This window comes from Mustela erminea, chromosome 3 (assembly GCF_009829155.1).
Source record: "Mustela erminea isolate mMusErm1 chromosome 3, mMusErm1.Pri, whole genome shotgun sequence".
NCBI lineage: Eukaryota > Metazoa > Chordata > Mammalia > Carnivora > Mustelidae > Mustela > Mustela erminea.
Window position 1 is genome coordinate 123,619,229 of NC_045616.1, and position 13,440 is coordinate 123,632,668.

The following is a 13,440-nucleotide window of genomic DNA, read 5'->3' on the forward strand; positions in this document are numbered from 1 at the left end:
ACACTTAGAACGTCCGCTGTCTTCCCTAGGAGTAAATTTAAGGGCGTTAGATGTGGTCTGGAATAATGATAGTATTTAACTCTGGTGGGAGAGACATGGGCTGCTGACAGATGGCCAGGATTGGGGGAGAGGTGTCCTAGGGGGACCATGTTTCATTTCATATTTTTAAAATAAGGGAAGTGGGGGTACCTGGGGGGCTCCCTTGGTTGGGCAACTGCCTTCGGCTTGGATCATGTTTCCGGTGTCCTGGGATCAAGCCCCACATCTGGCTCCTCGCTCTTTGGGGAACCTGCCTCTCCCTCTACCTGCTACTCTGTCTGCTTGTGCTCTCTCTTTCTCTTTGTCAAATAAAGAGATAAAAATTCTTTAAAAAAATAAAATAAGGGAAATGTATTCATGAGTTCTTGTGTGATTAGAAATTAATAATAGTGATTTAAAAATTTAGCCTTAGGCTCTCTTGAGCCCCTTCTCCGGGCTGTCTGGTTCATGACTAATTAAACGTGTATGAGTCACGGTGCCTAACGGTGAAGGAAGGTTCACTTTCCTTCTCTGTGCTGGCCGGTCCGGGGGGCTCCTTTAACCTTTGGAAGCCTGTCCCATGCCAGGTGCTGAGTGTGAGCAGAGCGTGGCCAGGTTCCTCCTGTAACTGACCTGTAATGTGACTCAACATGACAGAAAATGTTTGTGCCATATAGTCGACATAGACCCATAAAAATTGTGAGCCTGGAGCCTCCAGTCTGAATCTCAGTCCTGCTTCTACCACCCAGCGTCCTTGGGCAAGTGCTCGTAGCGCAGCTGGCTCTGACCTCTCTCTCCTACCACCTCCTCCTTGTTCCTTCTGTTCTAGACACACTGACCTCCTGTCTGCTCACTCTGCCTCCCTCACTTGCCTCTGGTGTTTGTGGTTGCTGTTTCTTTCCATCAGAGCCCTCTTCCCTCTGACTTTCACAAGCCTGGTTACGTCTCAGGGGTCAGATCTCCTCTCCAGTGACGCTGCCTCGTAGAGGGTTCTTCTGAGTTGTGCCCTCCATGTCAGTCCTTCTCCACCAATCCATGCTATTTTACTTCTCTGAGAGCAGGAAACACCACCAGAATTATGTTGTCTAACTGATTTGTGCACTCTTATGAACTGTGTGGTTCCCTGGAAGGCAGGTGCTTGGGGAGCGGGCACCCGCCCTATCCTTCTCTGGAGCCCAAGAACCGCAAATGGCACCTGGCAAATAGTAAGTGCTCAGTAAAAAGCATGTGAATGAATGTATGACTTTTGCAAGCCCAGTGAAAACAGTGCACCGGGAGAAGAAGGATTCCAAGGTTCCTTCCAGTCCCTTCCAGTCAAGAGTCAAGTCATTGAGTAAGGCAGGAGTGGCTGAAGGAACAGACCCCATGGGTCTTCTTCTCAAGTCAGCTGCTGCAAGGCTGAAAGTGTGAGGCCTTTTACTTAACACCCAGATGGTTTAATTTGCTCATCTAGAAGACAAGAGATTGGACTACATGCTTCTTTCTGGCTCCAAGCTTTTACTATGCTATAAAATAAAGATGGTTTGGGTTCACAGGCTCAAATCAAAATATATGCTTGAATACACTTTCTTTAATATGCCTTTAATATCAGTTTGTCCCCCCCCCATTTTCCTTTTTCATAAAAAATGGAATGTCGTGTGTGTGGTACTGTGGTCTCTGGTGAGCAGTAATCCCGAGCCCTTGATGTAAAATTCATTATTGAATCAAAGTCTGTAGCTTTCTCTCCTCATTTGTTTCTTCACTCTCCAAGTAATTTTGAGCTTTGACATCTTTGTTAGTGTCCTTTGGCCTTTTAGCAGAATGAGAATGCGGTGTGTCTAGCCATTGGGCTGTATTCTGAACATGGCCAAGTGGGCATGCAGAAGAGTAGGGAATGTTTGTTCCAGAACCCCTCATTCAGGCATGTGGAATGGGAGCTGAGGAGGCTGAGCTCCTGACTTTCCATGCAGCAGAAAGGAGCTGGGTCAGCTTGGTCTCTGGGGCCCGGTTCTGATTTTAGTGCAGTGTCTCTCCTTCTGTTTGGAAAAGTAACTGAGCAGATGCCCTTGATTTGGAGGCAAGAGGCCAAAAGCACGATAAAGACTCCTTTTATGGAGAGGTGCCTGGGTGCCTGGTGCTATGCTCATTTAACTTTAATTCTTCCAAGTGCCCTGTGATGTAGGAATCGTTATCACCTCCATTTTTTAAATGGAGAAACTGAGGCATAGAGAGGGTAGATCAAATGTCTAAGCTCATGAAGGGGAGCTAAGATTTGCACCCGGGCCGTCTGATTCTAGAACCCTCTGTCTTTCCTACTGTCAGTGCTGTCCGCACACAGTATGGGATCCTGGAGTACCTGTCTGGCTCTGCCAAGAGAAGGTGCAGCTAATAATAGTAATCCCGAACAGTCAAGTCTCTCATCAAGATTGAAAAAGTAGCAGTCAACATCAGAGTTCTGAAAAAAGATTATGTTATAAGCAGGTCAGGTATCATTCGTTGCTTCAAGAAGTATACAAGGGCTTAGTATATGCAAGGAGAATGTATATACTCTGCTATCCCAAATAGAGACCCTTCTATAGAGACCCCTGCCCTCATGAGTCTTTTGGTCGTTTGACAACTGAGGGAGTTAAAGCTGAGAGATTTTGTGTAACTTGTCCATTCTATCCAGCTTGTCTGCAGCAGAACTGGAATGCAAGCCAACCCAGGACCCCACAGGAACTCAACTTCCTGGTGTAATAGAGAGCAAGACCTCAAAGGTCCGATATGAAAGGCCGCCTGTGACCTTTTTCTTTCCCTGAATCTGTGGCAGAATTCAAGGCATCCTTCAAGAAGTTGCCAAAGATAAGGATCAGTATGAGTGTATTGTATAGGGCTGGGTTTCTTGACCCATTGATATTTGGGCTGGATAATTCTTGGTAGTGGGGACTGTCCTGCATTGGAGGATGTTCAACAGCCTCTCTGACCTCTGACCCCCAAGAATGTAGTAGCCTGTTGCTACAACCAAAACTGTCTCCTGATATTACCAAACATTGCCAGGAGGCAAATTGCCCCTGGTGGAGAAGAACCATGGGAACCGAGGGACAAGAAAACAAAAATTCTTTCTTGGCTTTAAGTCAATGCAGTGTTGCCTTCATGGGACTCGCATCATGTCACAGGACCGAACCTCAAAATCTCATAGTGGTGAAGGTAATCCTTAGGGTGACTTGGGAGCCTGGAGCTATGATAGGTTTCTTCAGGTGAAGTTGAGGTTAATTGATGGGCTTGGTCTAAGAGTCATGTATGAGCGAAATGTGTCTTTAAGCACTAGAATTAAGCAAGACAAAACAAAACAAAACAAAACACTGGAATTACTCTCAGTGGGGAGAGATGTTCACACAGTGAAAGGCAGGGAACTGAGGGGTTGGGAGCTCCCTTGCTCCCATCTCATGCTAACTGGCGGGAGAGGAATGGCAGTGGGTGACTGGGGCTCTGACCTTACAACTTACAGTGTGGTCCGTAGACCAGCAGCCATCGATCCCCGGGGAGCTTGCTAGAAAATGCAGACACTTGGGGCCTCCTTCAGTCCTACAGAATCAGAATCTGTATTTTATTAAGATCCCCAAGTGGCTTGGTGGCATTTTCATGTTTGAGAAATAGTAGGCTATGGTATTAAGATACACTTTAAGAACTGAGAAGACCTCGCCTCTCCATGTAAAAGGTCCTCTCGCTCTCACTTTTGCTGTCGGTGCATCTGCGTGTGTGGATGATAAGTCTGTTTTGCTTGTTTGCATCACTGCTATAGGAAAGTGGTTTTGGGTAGGTTAGAAGCATCGAGACTTTAGTATTCAGCAGAATTGATGAAGATGGACGTGAGGTTTGTGCTGTGGGATGTATGTGTGTGTGTGTTTCTGGTTTACGCTCTCTTATAAGTTTTAAGTGATGAAGCCACTGTGTGTGTATTTCCTGTCACACGGGTCCCCACCCCCACATGTGAGAAAGCGAGTCTCTGCCAACTATTAGGAATCAGACCTCAGAGAAACCAGCGGATATTTTCCTCGCGTACACGAAGTGGGCTTCACAGGCACGGAGCAAGCACGGAAGGAGTCGATGACTTTGGATGAGCTCTATAAGCAAGGACCTCCTGTATGATCATGGGCCGTTAGTTGTGGTCACTGTACCTGCAAAGAATAAAAAAGCTCACCGCGGATGGTCCCAGGAGCGCAGACACTCTGTCTGTGCTGCCCCCTGCTGGTTAAGGCGCCTTACACGCGCCGCACTTAGCATGAAATTCTCTTCTCCCCACACCTTCTTCTTTTGTTTATTTCTGTATTTACGCCTTTATAATTACAAATTCACAAGTGAATTACTGTTGTTAAAAATTTCAAGTAACAGAGTCATTAAAAAAAGAGATAGAGCGCTTTCCTTCCCGTTCCCCCTCCCTACTGGGCTACAGGAGGGCGGGCTGTGGTGTGGTGGCTCTGCTCCCCCTGCTGACGCCCTTACCCAGCAAAGGTCCCAGGGCACAGAGAGGGCACTTGGAGCATCTGTGGAGTGAATAAAGGGACAGCCACTGTCAGGTTGATGTGCTCCTTTCCTACACATTCAAAGTCCTAGAGATAGTCTACTTTTGTACATATATGGGTTCACACTGTAGGCACGTGTCTTTACTTTTTGCTCGTAGTATACCTTGGGGATCTTCCCGTGGCTGATATCTGGACACACACCACTGACTAAATACATCGCCCGCCGTTGTGTGACGGATCCCATATGGATGGTGTCGAAGTTCCTTCTGTTTTGCACTATGTCCAGCCATGCTGCTTGCCCAGGCCTCTTGCCCAGATACAGGTGTCCCCAGGAAAGACACCTGACATGGACCGCTGGTGGCGGTCCTTCCCATGCCTTTCACTGGGTCCGAAGACTGCAAACCTGAATCTCCCTGAAACACAAGCTTGGCGAGTGTCCGTCCTGGGCTCATGTCCTGCGCTTGGCCAAAACACTCACACGCGTGCACACACACACACACACACACACACACCATCCTATCCCAGCCTGCTCACTAGGGAACCTAATTTTAAAACCTGAGCTGGTGAGTGTTAGCATATCCTATGGAAGCACACTGAACAGAGGGTCCTGAGGTCTGAGTTCTAATATAGGCTTTGCCAAAAAATTACCTAAAAGTGTTGAAGAGATGATCCATTCTTTCTGAGCCTCAGTTTCTTCCTCCTTAAACTGGGTTGGGAGGAGAATGACTAGGAGCGGACACTTGCACGGCCAGCCTTCCAGGGTGAGGCTTCGGTTGCCCGCCCTTGAGCCAGGTTGGATGTGGGAGCCAAGAAATAGGACACTGACATGTTGAAAGAACGTCAGCTGCTCCCGGGTGAGGTCAGAGCCGGCCCCTGGTGACCTCTACCCGGTCAGCAGGTCAGCAGCCCCACCTTCCCCGGAGCTGCGGCAGCCAGTTCCTCCCCTGCTCCTTGGCAAGGGCATGATTTGCATCTGTGCAGAGGGAAGCCTGGAGAACACCAACCCCACGCGTGGCTTGGTAATCGGCTACCTTCTGAGGGCTACCCGGCCACAGACTCTGCTTGGCTCTTCTTGCCAGAGTGACAGGCACTAACGAGAGTGGTAAGGATGAAGCCCTGCAGTCCCACTGCCCAGGCTCGAACCCCGACCCCTGCTGTGCCTTATCAGCTGAGTCACCTGGGGCCACTGACTCAGACTCCTGTTTCCTAGTCTTTAAACTGGGGATAATGTTAATATAGCTTTGATGGAGTGTTGTAAGGATTCAAAGAAAGTTCTTTTTATTTTTTTCCCTTTGCTTTTTTCTTTGTTGACAGAACATTAATTCCAGCGAATTCATATAACATAAAAAGCCCAAATATTTTCTCATCATGAAAATATAAAATCTGAAATAAAAGGTTAGTTATAAAACCCCAAAAGCTGGCATCTGGGAGACTTGATGCAGAGGCTGGAGTAGAAAGTGGGTGGGGAGGTAAGAAACTCTTGGACGAGGGCTGTAGGTGAGTCTCCAAGAGGGACCTATTTGCCAGGTGGGTCTTTGCTAGAGCTGGTAATGCTTCCTCTGAAAGCTCCCCAGGAGCACAGATCTCGGTCTGTGCTCTATTCACTTCTCTATCCCTAGTGCCTTCAAGAGCACCTACACCACAAAGTAGGTATTTATAAGTATGTGTTCGTATTTAAATCTCACAGTTCCTATATTCTTTTATCTTTTGTTTATTACTTTCGTTTCCAGCTTTATTGAGATATAATTGACATATAACTTTGTATGAGTTCTAGGTGCACAACATAATGATGTGTTATATGTATATATTGCAAAATGATTACCATAATAAGCTTAGTTAACATCCATCGGCTCAGGTAGTTAAATATTTTCTTTCTTGTGATGAGAAGTTTTAAGATCTACTCTCTTGGCAACTTTTGAATGTACAATAGATTGTTGCTAATTATAGTCACCATGCTGTGTGTCATTTCCCAAGGACTTACTTATCTTGTAACTGGAAGAATGTATTGTTTGAACACCTTCACCCGTTTCTCCTACACCCCTCCTCCTGCCTCTGGCAACCACCAATTTGTTCTCTGTTTCTATGAATTTGGTTTTTGTAGATTCCACACATAGGTGACATTGTGCAGTATTTGTCTTTCTTTGAGTGACCATTTGCAACAAATGTTGCTGCAAATGGCAGGATAACCTTCCTCTTCTTCTTCTTCTTTTTTAAGATTTTATTTATTTATTTGACAGAGAGAGAGAGACAACAAGTAAGCAGAGAGGCAGGCAGAGAGATACTGCGGGAGGCAGGCTCCCTGCTGAGCAGACAGCCCAATGTGGGGCTCGATCCCAGGACCCTGAGACAATGACCCTACCCGAAGGCAGGGGCTGAACCCACTGAGCCACCCAGGCACCCCAGGACATCCTTCTTTTTTAATGGCTAAATATTATTCCATTAAAAAATAGATATTTAAATATATACATTAGCTAATATTGTTATTTATATATATCTCACATATGTATCTTACATTTTCCTTATATATATTTATGCCTCACGTTTTCTTTATCCAGTCATCTGCCCATGGACACTGAAGTTGTTTCCATGTCTTTGCTCTTTTAAATAATTCTGCAGTGAACATGGGGTGTAGATCTCTCTCTAAGGAGGGATTTCATTTACTTCAGGTAAATACCCAGAAGCGGAATTGCTGGATCATATTGCTAGTAGTTCTATTTTTAATTTGTTGAGAAACTTGCATACTGTTTTCCGTAGTGGCTGTACCAATTTACATTCCCACCAACAGTGCCCAAGAGCTTCCTTTTCTATACATCCTTGCCAACACTTGTTATCTCTTATCTTTTTGCTAACAGCCATTCTAACAGGTGTGAGGTGATATCTCATTGTGGTTTTGGATTTGTGTTAATCTCATGATTAGTGTTGTTGAGGACCTTTTCATGTACCTGTTGGCCAAATGTCTGTCTTTGGAAAAATGTCTGTTCTGTTCCTTTGCTGATTTTTTAATCAGAATCTTGTGTTTTTTGTGGTGTTTTTTTTTTTCCTATTGAGTTGTATGAGGTTTTTAAAAAATATATTTTGGATAATAACCCTTTATCAGATACATGATTTGCAAATATTTTCTCCCATTCCATTAATTGCCTTTTCATTTTATTGGTGGTGACTTTTTTCCCCTTCGAGTGCATAATTACTGCTCAATACGTGTTTTTATTATTAATGTTCAGAACAGAGCATAACACCTTGACCAAAGAGGTGGTCCAGAAATGTTTGATGAGTATATGACAGTTGCATGAATGAGCTGGAAATGAGGAGCCACATTTTAGCTCTATTTCTACCTTTGACTTCATCTACCACCAAGCTTACAGCTCCTCCTGACTATCGGCCTTCCCCAAACCTGCCTCTAATTTCCTATCCTAGGGCGCCTGGGTGGCTCAGTGGGTTAAAGCCTCTGCCTGCAGCTCAGGTCATGATCTCAGGGTCCTGGGATCGAGTCCCGCATCGGGCTCTCTGCTCTGCAGAGAAGAGAGCCTGCTTCCTCCACCTCTCTCTCTCTCTGCCTGCCTCTCTGCCTACTTGTGATCTCTGTCTGTCAAATAAATAAATAAAAAAAAATAATAATTTCCTATCCTAGCATTTTTCCGTGGAGCTTTTCCTCCATCTGGAAAGCTCTTTTCATTTACTTCTGCTGTCAAAATTCCATCCTTCAAGAGGCAAACGACATGCCACCTCCTCTGTGAAGCTTTCTCTGTTTCTCTATTTTGTAGTGTTTCTTCCTTCTCATATTTGCAACATATTTCATCGTTGATGATTCCCAAATTTATATTTTTGGTCCAAATCTTCCTTATGAGCTCTAAATTAGTGTCTTCAAGTGTCTACTCAGTATCTTCATCTGAATGTCTAATAGACTCAAATGTAATATGTCCACCCGTCAGCCCCCCACCCATGCAGCTATGCAGGCTCTCCCATCTCAGTTAAAGGCAACCCGATCTTTCTAGGTGTCCAGGACAAAACATTAGTCATCCTGATGCGTGCCTTTCTCTTACATCCTACTCTTAGTCCATCTGGAAATCTTTTTAGATCTTCTCGGAAATATCCAAAATTGGAACACTTCTCACCACCTCCACTGTTACCACCACGGTCCCAATTGGGGCCAGTGGACTCCACCCCTGCCCTCCCCTCATGCACAATCCATTTTTACAGAGCAGCCAGAGTGAGTCTTAGAAAAATATAGGCCAAACCATCAGTCTCCTGCTAAAGATCCCACAGGAGCTCCACGTTTCACTTAAAGTAAAAGCCAACATTCTTGAAACAGCCTATCAGGCTTTACAAAACCACACATTTCTCTGACATCCTCTCCCACTGCTCTTTCGGTCCTGGACATTCTCCTCTTGTCCCTCCCAGATTCATTCTTCAGCCTTTTCTATCCTACTCTCTTCTCCAGGAGACTGGTTCCAGGAATCTCCGAACTTTCTCAATGGTCTTTGGCTTGTAGTCTGGTCAGTCGATGGCAGGTGCTGGTTTGCCATGGGGAGATGGGAGCTGAGAGAGGTTGTTATTTATCCCTCTGTTTCCCTCCCTCCTAAGCCTGGTCATGGCATGACTCTGTTCTTTATCAAAGACCCCATCTATTAGCCCTCTCCTACAGACCTGCTTTCTCCAAGCTCCAGGAATCCTGCTCTCTGCTGGCCCCTTCTGGCTGAGGAGTGCTATTGCTAACTCTCAAGGACCTGACCTTGCAGGTTTACCTTACCTCTGTCCACAGCTTCTTAGTTTTTATACTTAACACTCTTCAGTTACTCCTATTAAGGTGCTCTTTGCTTCCTGCCTAATATCGAATGATCTCTTACCCCGCCTAATGTTTAAGCAACACTTTTGGGATATTGTGATTTATAAGAAAAACATATATTTGTCATTAAGATGATCAAAATATATTTCTCATATATATTTGGTCTTCGTGTGGAGTTCACAACTCTCCAAACTCTTGGAACTTCCTTGGTGCTGAAAGTGATAAAGATGTCTCTTTTATGTTAATAAGGTGGCTTTTTTTTTTTTTTTTTAATAATAAGGTGGCTTTTGAAACTAACCTAAGGATGGGTTGCCAGGAGAACCAAACATGTAATTAGACAATTGGAACTTTTTAAAAAAATATTTAATTTATTTATTTGACACATAGAGAGATTGAGAGAGAGAGAGAGAGAGAGAGAGTGAGAGCGCACAGGCACGGGGAATGGCAGAGGGAAAAACAAGGAGTAGGGAGCCCAATACAGCACTAGATCCCAGGACTCTGGAATCATGACCTGAGCCAAAGGCAGACGCTTATCTGAACGAGCCATCCAAGTGCCCCTAGATGACTGAACTTTCAGTCCCACCTCTGACCTCTGGGGAGGGGAGAAGGCCTGGAGGTTGAATCAATTGCCAAAGGCCAATGATTTAGTCAGTCATGACTATGTAATGAAACTTCCATAAAAATGCAAGAGAACAGGGCTGGGGGAGCTTCCGGTTTGGTGGATGCCTGGAGATTTGTAAGAATGATGTACCTGGAGAGGTCATGGAAGTTCTGTGCCTTCCCCATACCTTTTCCTATGCATCTCTTCCATCTGGATGTCCCTAAGTTATATCCTTTCATAATAAACTAGCAGTCTAGTAAGGAAAATGTTTTTCTGCATTCTATGAGCCATTCTAGCAAATTAGTCAAATTCAAGGAGGAAATTTGGGGAACTTCTGATTTATAGCCTGGTGGTCAGAGCAAAGGTAATAACCTGGGTTTGCAACTGGCATCTGAAGTTGGTGTGTGTGGGGTGCAGTCTTGCAGAACTGAAACCTTAACCTATAGAATCTGATGCTGTTTCTAAGTAAACAGTATCTGAATTGAGTTGAATTCTTGGGCACCCTGATGGTGTCTGAGAATTGCTCATTGGGGGTGTGGGAAGCGCCACTCCTCCCATGTTGGAATTTGTATGAAAACGAATTTTACTTTCCATCCTGGTCTTCCTCTAGCATGCTAGGCACACTCTTGCCCTAGGGTCTTTGCATTGGTTCTTCCCTTTTCTTGGTATATTCTTCTGGATGTCCATGGATCCCTCCCTCTTGTCTTCAAATCTTTGCTCAGTTGTCACCTTCTCAGGGATCATGTTTCTTTGTTCTAATAAAACTGTAGCCCTTCTACCCTGGCATTTAGTCCTTTTAAAAAATAATGCTTATCATATAACTCATGATGTTATTTATTTATTTTTCACTTATTTATTGTGATTTTCACTATCTTTATCCTCTCACTAGATTTTAAGATCCTTGAGGGCAAAGGTTTCATCTGTTTTCACTGATAAATATCCACTATTAGAATAATGTCTGGCATATGGTAGATGATAAGTGTTTGTTGAATGAGTAAATGTTTGAATATATTCCGCTTTGTTTTCAATGGGTCCCTCCATGAACTATATAACCCAAGTGCTTATCTCATTACTCCAACTAAATAGTGCATTCTCCAAGAGGAATAATTAGCATTTATACCTGAGATTGCAAGGCAGAAACCCTTAGGCTGGACTTAGCCTACAGGCAAGTTTACTTAAAGTATTGGCGCACACCATGTTTCAAGTACTATTTTGATTTATCTTTCCAACATTAAGATATGGGGGATATTTCACTTGAAGATGCGGATTCCTGGTTTCTATGCAAAAACAGAAGTTCTGGTCATATTTTACATCATGTTTCTCATTCTTTAACAGCTGAGCAGGGCCTCTCCCCTTAGACTGGGAATGTCCTCTCCTATGCCTTCAGGGCTATACCTCTTCCTAGTGTTTCCTTGACCTCTTCTAAAGCTGGTGTCATTCAGCAGCTCCACTAAGCTCTTGTAAACAAAGAAGTCTGCAGCCTCTTGTGGTCAAGTATATACCAGGGAGACAATAAATGTTTGATAATGATGATGTACTAATGATGATGTAGAAAGGAGTAAAATTCCCATTTCATCTACTCTTTTCTTTGACAACTTCTCTTCATTTACTTGTTCTATCAATTAGTGTTGATGCCTCCAAATATAATTATGGATATGTCTTTTTCTTTCTTTCTTTCTTTTTTTTTTTTAGTTACATCACTTCGCTTTATGTATTCTCAAATTCTATTATTAAGTGCATACATATTTTTGATTGTGTCACTCCTAAAGGTCAAGGCCTGAAATGTATCAGAGGAACTGAAGGACACTGAGGACATGATGAACCAACTTGTGGTTGCTGAGCTGAAAGGTGCTATCTGTCAACCTGACTTAATTAACATATATAGAACCTGATGGCAAAGTAAAAAAAAAAAAAAAGCAAAATAAGCATTCTTATCAGATATACATGGGAACATTTACTAAGGTAATTTATATTCTGGGCCAGAAAACTAATCTCTACAAATTTATAAGAACTTAAATAATACAAAACATGTTCTTTGATAATAATAAGATTAAACTATAAGTGAGTAAACGAAAGATATAGCAAAAAGCTCTAAATAATTAGAAATTTAAAAAATACACTTCTAAATAACCCATGGATCAAAGAAGTAACCATGAAGGAAATTCTAATGTATTTTAAGTTAAACAAATGGAAACACAACATATTTAAAAAAATGTGATGTAGCTAAAGAAATGCTCAGGGGAAGATGTATAGAATTAATTACTTATGAAGAAGGAAAGTCTCACAACAATGATCTTCACTACTACCTTAAGAAATTATAAAAGGAAAGCAGGTTAAACACAAAGGAAGCCAAAGGAAGGAAACAACAGAAATCAATGAAGTAAAAAATAGAAAAACAATAGAGAAAAGTCAATGGAACCATAATTTATAAATTTCTAGCAGTCTAATCAAGGAAAAAGAAGAGAGAATGTGCCAGTTAGCAACATCATAAATGAAAGGACTTTATTATAGATCCTACAGAAATTAAAAGGTTAGTGACAGAATATTATGACCAACTTCATGTTGATGAACTTGAGAACTTACATGAAGTGGAAAAATTGCCTGAAAGACCGAAATTTCCAAAGCTCACTCAAGAGGAAACAAATAGGGATGCATGGGTGGTGCAGTCAGTTAAGCAGCCGACTCTTGATTTCAGCTCAGGTCATGGGCTCAGGGTCCTGGGATCCAGCCCTGCTTCGGGCTCTGTGTTCAGCGGGGAGTCTGCTTGAGGAATCTCTCTCTCCCTCTGCCCCTCCCCAACTTGTGCTCTTGCATGCACATCCTCTCTTTTTCTCTCTTGAATCAATCAATCTTAAAAAAAAAAAAAAAAAAACAACCAACGAAAAAACCCCAAAGAAATATAGGCTGAGTAGTATTATATGTATTTAAAAAATTAAATTTGTAACTGTAAGATTTCCAAAGAAGAAAACTTCTAGGCCATGTAAGTTTGGTGGTGAATTTTGGCAAATACTAAAGGAAGAAATAATACCATTCTAGAGAAATTTTTCCAAAAAAAAAAAAAAAAATGGAAGAGGGTAGAATATTTTCCAATTTATTTATGAAGCCAATATTAACCTGACACCAAAATCAGACAAAGACATTACATGAAAAGAAATCTAAATCCCAAATATACCTCATGGACAGAGATGCAAAAGTCCTCAGCAACATGTTAGGAAATCAAATCCAGCAATGTATTAAAAGACTAACACTTGGGGCGCCTGGGTGGCTCAGTGGGTTAAGCCGCTGCCTTCGGCTCAGGTCATGATCTCAGGGTCCTGGGATCGAGTCCTGCATCGGGCTCTCTGCTCAGCAGGGAGCCTGCTTCCCTCTCTCTCTCTCTGCCTGCTTCTCTATCTACTTGTGATTTCTCTCTGTCAAATAAATAAAATCTTTATAAAAAAAAAAAGACTAACACTTAATGAACAAGTGGGGGATGCAAGGTTGGTTCAACATCTGAAAATCAATCAATGTAATTTACCATATCAGCAGATGAGAAAAGAAAAATAACTATTTCAATG